Here is a 14043-nt window from a genome sequence, read left to right as displayed (position 1 = left end):
TGGAGCTCCGTACAGCTGGTGTGGTCTGCTATCTGCTTTTCATTTCACTCTCGGGCCATTTATTGAGAGGCTCCGATGTGGAAAGAGCTATGGCCGATAAGCACAGGGTCGTGCAAAAGGTGTTTCACGCTCCCCTAGATTGTGAAATACTGTAAGGAGCATGAGACGGCCACCCTGCTCCCACGGTCAGAGGCCTTCACGCAGTGCTGCCGCCTGTTCACTCCCGTGAGACAGACAGACAGAACCCAGGCCCTCCTGCTGTTGCCATGAGAACCGCTGGGAGAAACACCTGTTTTAGAGAACCTGTGGTTTCAGAAAAAAAGAGGGGAAAGCTGTGAAAAAGCAGAACAGTTGAGGGGAGTCCGTCAAACCGCACTGCCCCAACCTCAAACCCCAGGGCTGATGCGCCTTGCCACTGTCCCTTGCCTCAAATGTCTCTGTCTAGAATGTCACAATTAGAGACTGATTTAACATGTTTTCTTGACAATGTAATTGTTTTTTTTAAGGTTTTATTTATTTATTTTTAGAGAGGGGAGGGGAAGGAGAAAGAGAGGGAGAGAAACATCAATGTGTGGTTGCCTCTCACATGCCCCCTACCAAGGACCTGGCCTGCAACCCAGGCATGTGTCCTGACTGGGAATCAAACTGGCGACCCTTCCGTTCACAGGCCAGCGCTCAATCCACTGAGCCACACCAGCTAGAACAGAAAATGTAGGGCAGAAATTGTTTTTTTTTTGGGAGGATTAATAAACTACTCATCTTTTGTTTCACACCAGACTGAAAAGTATTCAGGAGTTAGAATTCACCGCAATGAGGGGGAAGGGAATAATTCTGCAACGCGGTTCCGAGCTCTGCTGGGAACCAGGTACCTGTGCTCTGCGCAGGCCCGGGTCACTTAAGACAGGGGTCCAAGTCCGTTCCTCCGTGGGCACAGTTATTAGGTCTGGCTCCTTGATTTACGCGTCTCAGAGCAAAATGAAAATGTTTTCGAAACGATCAAACATTTCAAAAGAATGAAATTAGATCCCTATCTTCTGTCAACAAAAAGAACTCGAAATGAATTGAAGACTTAAACGTAAGGCCAGGAACCATAACCCTCCTAAAAGCAAACGGAGGGGGGCTCCTGGACATGGGTCTTGGCAGCGATGCTTCGGATACGACACCAAACGCACAGGCAACAAAAGCAGGAACAAACAAGCGGGACCACATCAAAGGGAGAACTGTGCGGCGGAGGAAGCCATCGGTGAGACGGAATCGCCGGCAACGGGTGGGAGAAAGTATCCGCAGGCCGCGTATCTGATAAGGGGTTACTATGCAACGTGTAAAAGGAACTCACACGACTCAACAGTAAACATCAAACAACTTGATTAAAAAAATGCACAAGGGATCTGCATGGACGTTTTCCCAAGGAAGACATACGAATCATCCCAGTGGCCAACAGGTGCATGTAAAGGTGTTCAAGGTTGCTAATCATCATAAAAACTCAAACCGACAATGTTCTGGTGAAGATGGCGGAGGTGGACACTGCACTCACCTCCTCCCAAGACCACATCAAAATTACAGATAAATTACAGACCCACCAGCCTGGAAAACCATCGGAGACGACTTAAATGGAAGTGCTACCACTGAGGATACAAAAAAGAATCCATGCTGAGTGTGGCCAGAGGCGTGGAGATGCAAAATGGGCTGGTGCTGCACCCACATGGGGCCCCAAGTTTGAATCTGTATTAACCTGGTGACCTCTACTCACCCACACTGGTGACTCCCTGAGACCCCGCCCCACCCCACACCTGCACCAAATTGCAAAGGAGTAAAACTGTCATTGTTTGCAGATGTGAGAGAGAAACATCGGTCAGTTGCCTCCCTGTACATGCCCTGACTGGGGATTGAACTGGAAACCCAGGCATGTGCCCCGATCGGGAATCAGACCCGTGACTTTTGGTGTGTGGGATGACGCTCCGAGCAACTGAGCCGGCCAGCCAGGGCTGGGACCTTCTTTCAGTGACTTTGAGGACAGCAACAGCAGAGCAGGAGACTGAGTGTGAGCCCGCTGGCACGGGGCCCCGTGCGACTCTCTGGGCCGCACGCCCTGGACGCCTGTCCTGTCAACCATTGTTTTTTCACAAGAGAGTTATAGCCTATGACTGGCACAATCAGGAGACTTCAAAAGAAGGTGGAATTTGAGCTATATTTTGAACGACAGTTACAATTTCAATTTTTCAACGTACAGGGAATGGCGTGAACCAGGACGCGACAATAAAACAGCTCAGTCTCCATTCCCCTGATGTTAGCGAGTCCGGGTTTACTGGGGCAGAGGTGGTCCTGGGGGGAATCGAGCCAGAAAGACAGACAGAGGGCAGATTGTGACTCTGGGAGGCCATGGGACACCACTGGAAAGATCTTAAAGTAACACTCCTGGAAAGTGAATGTGGCGGTGGAGTTCGGGAAGCTTTGGAGCAGGCTGACCCAAGGGAGACGAGGATAGGTGGCAAGGCCTGTCTTGGTAGGAGAAGGTATTCCATCATAGAGGTAGTAGTTACAGCCACAGGATTCTGAAATGCCCCACTCCCTTCACGTCCCTAGGAATTCGGGATGAAGAGAAATCATGTGACCACTAGATGCTTTTAAGATCAGGACGGCATTGATAAGCTCGGAAATATCCAAAGACACCTCAAAGAGATAAAACAGCTCCTTAGCCTGTGCCTCTAACAAGAATTAGATGGAAGGTATTAAAGCACTTGAAGAAAGAGGGAAGTGCCTTTCAGTAGGAGGTGTTTGATCTGCCTGGGAGGGAAGAAAAGCAGAGTCCAGAGGCCAACGTGGCAGCAAGCACCTACCCAGCACCTGACCTTGTCAGGAAGGATCAGGCCACTGTGGCCACGAGCAGAGCACGGCTAACTCCCAGTGCTCTGATTCCAAGCTCAGCATCTACCCCACAGGGCTTGCCCGGAGGAAGAGAAGTGACTGGCAAAAGGACTCAAGTGCCCCACGCTTCCAGCAGGCACAGCTTCCATTATGGGAGAATAAGTGGCATCCCAAAGTAGCTGTCACTCTCCTGAGCCTGGATCCCAGGAGTCTGCCCCTCAGTGAAGCTGCAGGTGAGGTGGTGACGAATCAGTTTCTGAGCCTGCGGGGACCCAGGCAGAGGCATGGAGGGAACACACCACAAACACGCCACCGTGGCCCTCCTGTGACACGCCAGCCTTCCCAGGGTGCGTGTGTCTCGGCATCGCTGCTCACCGAGCATCTTCTTGCTTCTTTAAATGTCTGTATGGTGGGATGGAAAAGACAGAATCGCCAAGAAAACTAATTTTGTGGCTGTCATTTTAACTCTTACGGTGGGAAGTTTTAAAATTCCAAAGTAGATAGAACGGTAACATGAACTATTGTGTAGCCCCTCCCCGGCCCCTGAAACCATCAGCCGTGGGCAGAGTCTGACACCGTCCACCCGCTCCCTCCCGGACGGCACTGAACAGAATCCTAGACGTCAGCGTCTCATCGGCAGACCTGGCCGCACGTAAACATAAGAGATGCTTCCAATGAAGGGCGTAGCCTTAGTGACCGACTCTGTGTGTGTGGAAAGAGAACAATGAAGGCACCTGTGTCTTAGATGCTGGGTGATAGTAACTGCTGACGTCTCCCGAGCTCACACTGGGTGCCAGGGCGGCTCCTGACAGGCTCCGTGTTGACTCTCCTGGAGAAGCAGGAAGCCACGAACCGAAATGAGGCTCCAGGGAGGAGCCCAGCGCCTGACTTCCTTCCTCTGCAGCCGGGCTGCTGCACCTCCGGGACTGGGAATAGAAATGCCACTGACCGTGGCCCAACGGTCTTCAGGGGAGGCTCTCCGAAGTGGGTGGAGGCGAAGGGGTGGGGGCAGTGGTGGCAAATGTGCAAAATTTGTATCATTATCTGAGAGTATATAGACTGGCCTGGCACACCCTTTCTGCAAGCCCCTCCTAGCCCGATGCCAGACGTTTGCTGTCGCCTGCTGTTTACTCTTTAGCTGCTTTGCGTAAGCAGCTCTCCTGCTGCTTGGCTTCACCGTCCCCAAAGTCTTCAGAGCTCCCTTCCCAGGATCCTCTGCCTCTGCTTTTTACATGGGCCATGTTCAGGCACCTGGCATCGGGACCAAGATAGGACATGCCGGAACTAAATACACAACCCACTTTATAAAGTTCTCTCCCAGCTTCCCTCCCCGTTCTCCAGTTCCTGTCCCTTTCATCCACCGCACACACATCTGTGGAGCGTCTACCGGATTTCCATGCTGGGCAGCCTCGAGAGAGTCTCCCATGATCCCCCGCCCCTTGTATTCCTTCCCCTGCAAAAGCTCCTCCCCTTGGGTGCAGGCCCAGCTTATGGAATTGCTTCTAATGAATAGGAAGGGCGGAAGGGGTGGATGTTACTACTGATGTTGGGTTGTAAAAAGGCTGTGGTTTCCACCCTGGATGCTCTGGGGTTCCCACCCACCCCTCCCTCTCTTTCATGCCCAGTGGCCGTGTCACGAGGATATCCAGGCAACCCCTGGAGAGTTCTGCGCGGCGAGAAGCTGAGGTATGCTTGGGCTTTACCGAGATCACCTGAGGTCTGCCGACAGTCATGCAAGTGAACTTGGAGATGACTGCAGCCCTGGCCGACAGCCCAACAACCAGTCTCATCAGCCACCTTGAAGCAGAGGCAGCCAGCTAAATTGTGCCCCCCCCAGAATGTTTGTTGTGTTAAGCTGCTAAATAGCAGGGTAATTATTTTTAATTTAAAACATATTAGCCCTGGCTGGCATAGCTCAGTGGATTGAGAACGGGCTGTGAACCAAAGTGTCGCAGGTTCAATTCCCAGTCAGGGTACATGCCTGGGTTGCAGGCCATGACCTCCAGCAACTGCACATTGATGTTTCTCTCTCTCTCTCTATCTCCCTCTCTTCCCTCTCTAAAAATAAATAAAATCTTTAAAAAATACAGATTTGCAAATTGTATAAAAATATTGATTTGAGAAAGAGACAGACAGACAGAGGGAGGGAGGAACATTAATGTGAGAGAGAAACATCGATTGGTTGCATCCCATACACGCCTGGACCGCGGATTGAACCTGCAACCTAGGTATGTGCCCCGGCCGCAAATCAAACCCCCAACCTTTTGGTGTACAGTCTAACATTCCAACTCACTGAGCCACACTGGCAGGGGCAATTTCTTACATGGCAATAAGTAATCAGCAAGCAAAATAGAACCAGAGGCATTGAAATAAAGAACAAACTGACAGTAACCAGAGGGGAGGGGGGAGAGGGATAACGGGGGGAAAATGGGGAAGTGTCATCAAGGAACATGTATAAAGGACACGTGGACAAAGCAGAAGAGGGAAGGATCGAGGGTGGGAGACGGAGATGGGTGGGGCGGGGGGAAGTGGTGGGGGGGAAGTGGAGAGAACTGTACCTGAACAACAGTAAAAAAAATCAGTAATCAGTACAACCTTGTACTAATAACTGGGGACAAAACAGTCAACAAGGCACATCCCCATCATGCTTCACCATCCATCCTTCCTCTGCATCTTTGAGGCCTAACCCTTTTTAAACATGGGTACCTTGGGGAGTCCCAGCGTTTGTACACATATCGCTGACTTCCACGTTTAGACACAGTCCACCAGTCAGAGACTAGTTTTCCTACTAAATGTTTATAGTCTGGAAACCCCCACACAGGGAAGGCATTGTCGACTCCAACTCCCTGCCCTCGGCTGGTGCAGCTCTGAACCTTCCGTAGTGCACGGGTGGAACCGGGGAATCTTCCAGGAACCAGGGAGGGGGTCCTTCATTGTGGCTTTCTGGGGAAAGGAGGGCGAGCTTCTAGGCCTTCTTTTAATGAAAGGGCGGCCCACCCAGGGCTCTCGTTTATTTAAGGGTCTCAGTTCCAGCTCCTTGCATAACGTGGGCTCTCCCACCCTTGCTTAGGTGTTGAACTCCCTCCCCTTGTTTTGGGGGCCACATCCAGGTATCATTCCTGCCCTTTCCCCACACCTGAGACCTCAAGTTATAACTTCACCACTCACTTTGGAGCTCATCCATTCATCTAAAACACTTTTTGTTACACTTTATGTAATATTTCTCTGTGTCGGGGCAACGTGGAGAGGCAGGAGTGGGGTCCACGTGAGCTCAGCGGGCCACATTTCTGGGACCTGAGTTTTAGGTCCTTCATCCTCCTGGAACTTACAACTAGACTTTAGATTTTAAGCAGGAGAGCCCTCAGTGAATTGAGTGTGGGCTGAGAACCAAAGTGTCGCAGGTTCGATCCCCAGTCAGGGCACATGCCTGGGTTGCAGGCCACGGCCCCCAGCAACCGCACATTGATGTTTCTCTCACTCTCTCTCTTTCTCCCTCCCTTCCCTCTCTAAAAATAAATAAATAAAATCTTAAAAAAAAGATTTGCTTTAAAAAAAAAAGATTTTAAGCAGGAGAGGGACGTGATCAAATTCACTTTACAGTGGTAAACCTTTGTAGATCTCAGAGCGAATTTTAGCAGAAAGTGGTCCATGACCCAAGGATCGGTTACAAAGCGATCGCAATAGCCAAGATGTACAGACGCCGAGGGAGCGAGGGCCCCCCTCGCCTGCCCCACTCAGGGACCATTCTTGTCCTCTGACTGCGAAGGGAAGGCTGTGAACAGTGGAGGCTTCCAGGAGGAGGCGGCCATGGCTTCCACCTCTGATGGGTGGACAGGAATCATTTAGACGGTGATGGGAGCAAAGAGCCTTTTTTTTTTTTAGAGTAAAAGGCTCAGGATGAGGCCACGAGAGGAAAGCAGCAGGAGCGGTTCAGTAAAGGGCCAGGGGCAGCAGGCCAGCATGACCGGAGTGCGGGGGCCATGCAGGGGGCCGGTGGAAGGCAGTTGAAACACCCAGGGGAACCGGATCGGGGAGTCAGTCCTCTGTAGACATTCTCGTTGTCGGTGACTATCGGTAGCATTTCTGAAAACACTGCACTGGGCTTTGCCCGTGCAGAAGCCGAGAAGGGTATTTTGTTGAGATGGACGTGCGAAGGCAGCTGGGCCCCAACCGCCATTGTCTCCGTTTCCAGGTCATCCATCCATTCTGTGGCCATGACGACGGAGCTTACACTTCAGAAGGAAAGAAACTATTTGGCAATTGGTTTAAATCATCCACTTCCACTCTGCAGTTATGCAGGGATTTTTGGCTGCATGGGAGGTGGGCACCCCTCATCCCTGTGCTGTTCACGGGTCAACTGTACATCAAGACAAAGTCGTCAAAGATTTGGTTGGCACCAGCTGCCGTTTTCCCTTGGTTTTAAGAGTATTCAGCAGAAAGCAGTTTGCAGAGAGCTGTTTGGTTTGCCTTACACCTTAAAGCGTTTATAGAGAACCTTGGGGATGCTGCATTTTCCCCGCTAAGAGTTGCACAGCCACGATCCTACCCACGGAATACAGCTTCACAAATACGCTTCTCTTCACAGTTACCGAGTGTCTGGGGGAGTCTGTGTCACTGTTACACGTGTCGAGGAGAAGTGACTCAGTAACCCGTGGCCCTGCCGAGAGGGCAGGGCGGGGAGGAGGGGCCAGGAAGAGGCCTGGGTGGTGGGTTTGCCATGCGGAGCAGGACCAGCTGCCAGGAGGAAGAGGCGCCTTTCTCGTGTTCTGTCAAAAACGATGAAGAGTTACAGACAAGCTCAATTGGAGGCTGACCCTGTTTTGGCTGTTTGTCTTTCTCACCAGCCTGATGAAAGAAAGAAACATACTTTTGTTCCTTTTGGGGGTATGGAATTCCAGTAAAACGTTCAAATAACAACTTTGGGCTCGCAGACGCCCCGTGGGGTGGGTGCTTCTTCCCGTGGCGAGCACTTACTACCCTTACTCAGCCCCAGGCCCGTGGCCAGGAAAAACTGATGGAGGTGGTGAGCTGAAATATGTCAGCCCTCCCGTACGCATCTGGGGATATTCAGGGCCTGCCCGGCGCCTGCCGGAGACACGCCATAACACTTTGCTGGATGACTGAGTGTGTGTGTGTGTGTGTGTGTGTGTGCGTGCGGGAATGCGTGAAAGGGCGCGGCAGGGTGCCGTGGAGATATATTTAGATAGTGGGATACACATCGGGGGCTACAGACAGGCAAACTGAGTGAAAATTTTATCCAGAAGGACATTTTGAGCAAAGTGGAATAAATCTAAGCTTCATTTTACATCCTCAGTTGGGAAACGTAGAGTCATTTAGAGTTCTGTAGTTTACCACCTGTGCTCCGTGTCATGTGTCCTTCCGTCATCTGGGGGGGGTGGATAACACGCAATCCCAGCACCTCTATCACAAGAGGTTGTGACATTGGGTCACGAGTCCCTTATGTCTGATAGACTGGAGTAGTGTGGACCCTCTGGGAGCCCATGTGGGGACAGGCAGACAGGCGAGGCAGACAGAGTGGAGGGATCTGTGAGATGACAGGACTGGGCGACTGATTTGGTGTGGGCAGTGGGACAGAGGGGTGTCCAGGGTGAAGCCCAGGTCCCTGGGGTGGGTGACGAGGTGGACTGTGGTGCAGTTACTTGGCATGGAAGAGGCGGAGGGGGGGTGGAAGGCACGGGGTGGGGGGTTCAGGAGCCACAAAACCAGGCTAACCTGACACTCAGGCTCTCGAAGTCTCGTGGCGGCCTTGCTGCTGAACTTGCAATGCTTTTGTTAAGGAAATTTTGTTTCCTATTTACAATATAACTGCTAAGTGTCTCTTAAAAGGCTGCTTCTGCTTCTGGGGCACCCCCCATGGGTAGTATTTGTGTATGGAGACCCCTCCATGGGTGGTATTCCTGCATGGAGAACCCCCTGTGGGTGCTAAGGGTGGGGCACAGAGCGCTGCTTCTCACCCTAGGGGTGCAGGTGGGCTCCTGTCTCCTCTCCCACTGGCTGCCGGGACTCCGGAGCGTGCCCGGAGTGTGCAGTTGCGTGCATCCAACTGCACCTGGATGCTCTAACGGCTAATAATGTGTCGACTTGGCTCAGGACCCAGACATTTGGTGAAACACTAGTCTAGATGGTGCTGTGAAGGTATTTTTGGATGAGATTAACATTTGAATCAGTAGACTTTGAGTAAAACAGATTACCCTCCATCGCGTGGGTGGGCCTCATACAATCGGTTGAAAGCTTTGAGGGGGAGAAAAGACCGATTCCCCACTCTGCATCCCACCCCGCGCAGAGGGAATTCTACCAGCGGCCATGTCAGCTCTCCCCTGGGCCTCCAGCCTGCCCACCTGCCCGCCCTGCAGACGGGAGATGGAGTCTGCCGCAAGCAAGAATGAGCCTCGCCTAGTTCGCTGTTGACAAACTGCAAACACCAGAAAATGGCGAAGAAACAGAAGATATTCCCATATTTCCTGACACAGCTAATTTCGACTTTTCCCCACTCTCCTTCCAGATTCCTCTGTCTATGTTTTACACAGCTGTACTCGCACGGGCGTGGTGTTCCATCCGGCTGGGTCACTCAGCACTCAATCGTAGTGCATTGTGGTGTGGCATTAAATGCCGATCAGCTTGCTTGGTCCCTTGGCCCCGTTTCCGTCCTTGCGATGTCTGCTTCCCGTTCCTTATGCCGCTTTCCTATTCTCCCGGTTTCCATGTCGTCACCTGGGACCCAGGCTGGGTGCATTTGCTCTCATCTCCTCAGACGATTTGGAGACAGACGTTCCGTTTGAGTCCAAGGTTGCTTTTAGGTTTAAGAGCCACATGGTTAAGGCCAATTTCTCTAGTTATTAAAAAAATTTTTTTCCCTTATGTATAGATTTCCTTTTCCCATACCCTCTCTCTGTTTTTAAAAAATTCTTTGTATTATGTCCTGACTGGCATAGCTCAGTGGATTGAGTGCAGGCTGTGAACCAAAGTGTCGTAGGTTCGATTCCCAGTCAGGGCACATGCCTTGGTTGCAGGCCATGACCCCCAGCAACCGCACATTGATGTTTCTCTCTCTCTCTCTCTCCCTCCCCTCTCTAAAAATAAGTAAATAAAAATCTTTAAAATAAAAAATAAAATAAAGATTTTTGTGTTATAACATAGGTTAAGTATTTGCTCATATAAATATTTTTTTAAGGATAGTTTTTTGCTCTGTCAATGTTGAAAACATATTCCCCCAATACATATATATTCAACTGGTTTCAATACTTATTATCACCATCATCATCATCATCATCATCATCAAAGAATTCCTGTTCTTTGAACGATGTTTTCGGCAAGGTCTATGCTGGTACATTTCTTGAGCCCTCGCTTATTTGAGACGGTTTTTGTTCCTTTCACACACGCACGACAAGTTGGCTAGCTCAGAGGAGGGTTCTCAGACTATTAATAGGAACTCCTAATGACCGTGAGTCAGCCGCGGCCGCCTCCCCGGCCGTCCATTACTGGTGTTGCTGGCTTAGGGAAAAGACGGGTACGGTTCAAAGAGGTGATTTTCGGCCCATCCACATCCACTAGCTGACGTTAGTGGAAACCCCCCCACATTCCGGCCCACAGTTTTCTCCCCTCCCCCGTGGCCTGCAGCATGGCGAGGTCACGCATCTGGGTGCGTGCTCATCAACACTCTGACGGGAAGTCCAGAGGGGGTCTATCGCGTGAGCACGGGGGTCCGCCGCCACGGTCACCCCCAATGCCAGCACTGTGTTAGTCCGCCCTCCTTAATTTCCTTACTTTGTTTTCAGAGGCTACTTGAGATTTTCTTCATCTGTGTTAGTTAGTTAGGCTTCTGTGGTCGCAGGTAACTGAAACGAGCTTGATTTAGCATAGGCTGAAAAAGGAACTATCGCAGAAGAAGAGAGGAAAGTTTCATGGAGCCCAGGAGTAAAAATGTAACTGGCTGTTGATGAGGAAATGGAAAGTTCTTAGGCCTCTGTGTTTCTTACTTCTGTTTCTCTCTTGGGTGCCGCATAAAGATTGTGGAAATTGCTGAAGTCTGCTGAAAACTTGGACGATGCCACAGGAACCCACAGAGAAAGGTGTTTTTTCTTGTCCCGTGATCCATCGGAGGAAACAGACACAAAAACGAAGCCACTCTATGGTTGCTAGCACAGACTTTGGACCTCAGCAGCCTGGTCCCAGAGCGGACACCGCCTCGCCTCTACTGTGTTCAGGTGTGTCCAGGTGAGGGTGACAGCTCGGAGGTCCCCCTCAGTGGCATCTGTCTGAACATCTTCAGTGGTAGCTGAGGAGGGGAGGGCATGACGATCCCATCTTGGAGCATCCTTAACAAAGGAAATCCTTCCCCACCTTGAGCTCCAGTAGCCTCTCTGATGACCCCTGCCAGCCAGGCTTCCGTCCCCCGGTTCACCCTGACCTCTCTACGCCTGAGGCCGCACACCTGTGATGAGGTATTTTAGGACCGAATGTTGTGGCTGTGTTGGACTTGCCATTCTCAATTCTCTCCATGGTTCCCAGGTTTTTTTTTTTTTTTTTTAAGATTTTATTTATTTATTTTTAGAGAGGGAAGGGAGGGAGAAAGAGAGAGAGAAAAACATCAATGTGCAGTTGCTGGGGGCCGTGGCCTGCAACCCAAGCATGTGCTCCGACTGGGAATCGAACCTGGGACACTTTGGTTCACAGCCTGCGCTCAATCCACTGAGCTACGCCAGCCAGGGCTGGTTCCCAGGTTTTAACATGCCTCTGTCACCCTGTTTCCCATCCTCACAATGGGCCACCCGTGATAGGACAGTTAGTTACTTATGGCAGAGCATAGGTTCTCGTCTTTATCAAACCCAATCTCCACCTCCTTCTCAAAACAAATCTCTTGTAATGCCTCCCCTACTATCAAGAAAGAAAATTCACACACACACACACACACACACACACCTGCCTGGAAAAATTCCAGCCATTGTTAATACAACAAGAACAGTTTGTGTGACATTTATATCACCTGACAGCCAAGGAGAGTGGACTGGAATGCTTGTGTGTGAACAATGACGACTTCACCGTACTAGTCAGTGGGGCTGGTAGATGCTGTTGAGCGAGCATGTGTGCTGTGTGGCCACATTACAAATGACTGAACGAGTAGAGCAATGAATCTACGTCAAATTCTGTGTTAAGCTTGAAGACTACTGTGCGGAAACCATTCGGATGATTCAGAAGGCTTTCGGGAATGATGCAACAAGCACAGCACAAATAAAAGTGTGGCACAAACGCTTCAAAGACGGTCGAGAACCTGTCAGAAGTGACCCCCGTCTGGAAGGCCTGCAGCAAGCAGAGCACCTGAGAGTGTTGAGCGTGTACGGGCTGCAGTCAGCAGAGATTGGCGACCGACAGTGTGAGAACCAGAGGCTGATCGGGGGATTCCAAACACCACTGTGTCCGAGATTTTGACGCAGGATTTTGGCATGAAACACACATCGTGGCAAAATGTGTTCCACAGCTTCTGCTACCACAGCAGAGGCAACATGGTGCTGCAGTTGCTAATGACTAGATTCAAGCCACTGCCCATGAACCACATTTCCTCAAGGTCATACGTGGAGATGAATCATGGGCCTCCACTATATTCCTGAAATGCAGGCCCGGTTGTCCTCATGGAAGTCGCCTGGTTCTCTGCACCCCAAGGAGGTGCAGCAAAGTCACAGGAAGATCAAGGTCATGTTAACTGCTGTTTGATTGGGCAGGTGTTGTATGTCATGCGTGTGCCCCTCCAGGCCAAACAATTAATAAGGAGTACTGCCTCAATGTTTGTTGTCGGTTAAAAGATGCAACGCGACAAAAACAGCTACAGCTATGGCCAACCGGTGATTGGCAGCTTCATTACAACAACACACCCCCAACAGCCCAGATTTGGCACCCCGAGACTCCTGGGTTTTCACAAAACTAAAATTACCCTGGAAAGGGAAGAGATTTCAGACCATTGATGAGATTCAGGGAAATATGATGGGGCAGCTCATGGTGATTGGGAGAACTGTGTGAGGTCCCAGGGTGCCTGATAGGATGGGGACTGAGGTGTCATTGTCCTGTGTGCAACGTTTCTTGTATTTTGTATCTATTTCAATAAATATCTCTAGTTTTCATAGTACAAGGCTGGAAACTCTCTGGACAGAACTTGTGTACACATATACATGCAAATATGCATAACTACCTACGGACATAATTTAAGAACAAGTAGTCATGCACAAAGGAAGCACTGAGAGTACAAGGACATTACTTTTAAGCCCTGGCTGGCGTAGCTCAGTGGATTGAGCACGGGCTGCGAACCAAAGTATCGCAAGTTCGATTCCCAGCCAGGGTATATACCTGGGTTGCAGGCCATGGCCCCCAGCAACCGCACATTGATGTTTCTCTCTCTCTATCTCCCTCCCTTCCCTCTCTAAAAAAATAAGTGAATAAATCTTAAAAAGAAAAAAACAACATTACTTTTAAAGGCGGGGGGGGGGGGGGCAAATTCCTGGAATTCAAGGCACACTGACAGAGCTGCTTGCCTCAGAATCTCATGTGAATCCTTCTCAACACAGACATCAGCTTCGAACTTCCTTTATTCCTACAAAGCCAAGTAAGTCTTCAAGCCACACTTCCTCATTCAAGGAAACTGATTTTTGTTCATAGAGTTTCTTGGTAAGTTCCGACATTTTTTTTATTTATGGGAAGGTGAGAAGCACCACTTCTGTCCAGCAACTGGCTAGGGTAGTATTTCCACACCAAGATATTTTCACTGTTACACCAAAAGCCGTTCAATGCTGGAATGGCAACCAAGATCAAGTTAGAAGACTATTTTCCTCATGCAATGTGCTTTCCGACATTGTTCACATGAGAATTTATACCAATTTTGTGTAGAAAAGGAGAGAGAATAAGACAAGAAATTCTCGTAAAAGTGTCATTTCGACTGTACGGTTACTAACACTTTGTCACACAAAGGGTTTTATTTTTTCCCTTTGCCAAAGTATTTTAAAGCTGGTCTCAGACTGAAAAACCATGAAAGCTTTTTGTCCTCCCCAACTTTTCAGCTTTTAATATTTCACTGCCCATCTTAAAAATAAGGATATCTTCTTATACACCATGTTCATGCCCAGCAAAATTAACAATAAATTCCTTCAGAATAGCTGATACCCAGTCCATATT

The sequence above is a fragment of the Phyllostomus discolor genome, chromosome 4 (assembly GCF_004126475.2).
Source record: "Phyllostomus discolor isolate MPI-MPIP mPhyDis1 chromosome 4, mPhyDis1.pri.v3, whole genome shotgun sequence".
Lineage (NCBI taxonomy): Eukaryota > Metazoa > Chordata > Mammalia > Chiroptera > Phyllostomidae > Phyllostomus > Phyllostomus discolor.
The sequence above is the reverse complement of the archived record's forward strand: the minus strand, read 5'-3'. Positions refer to the sequence as shown.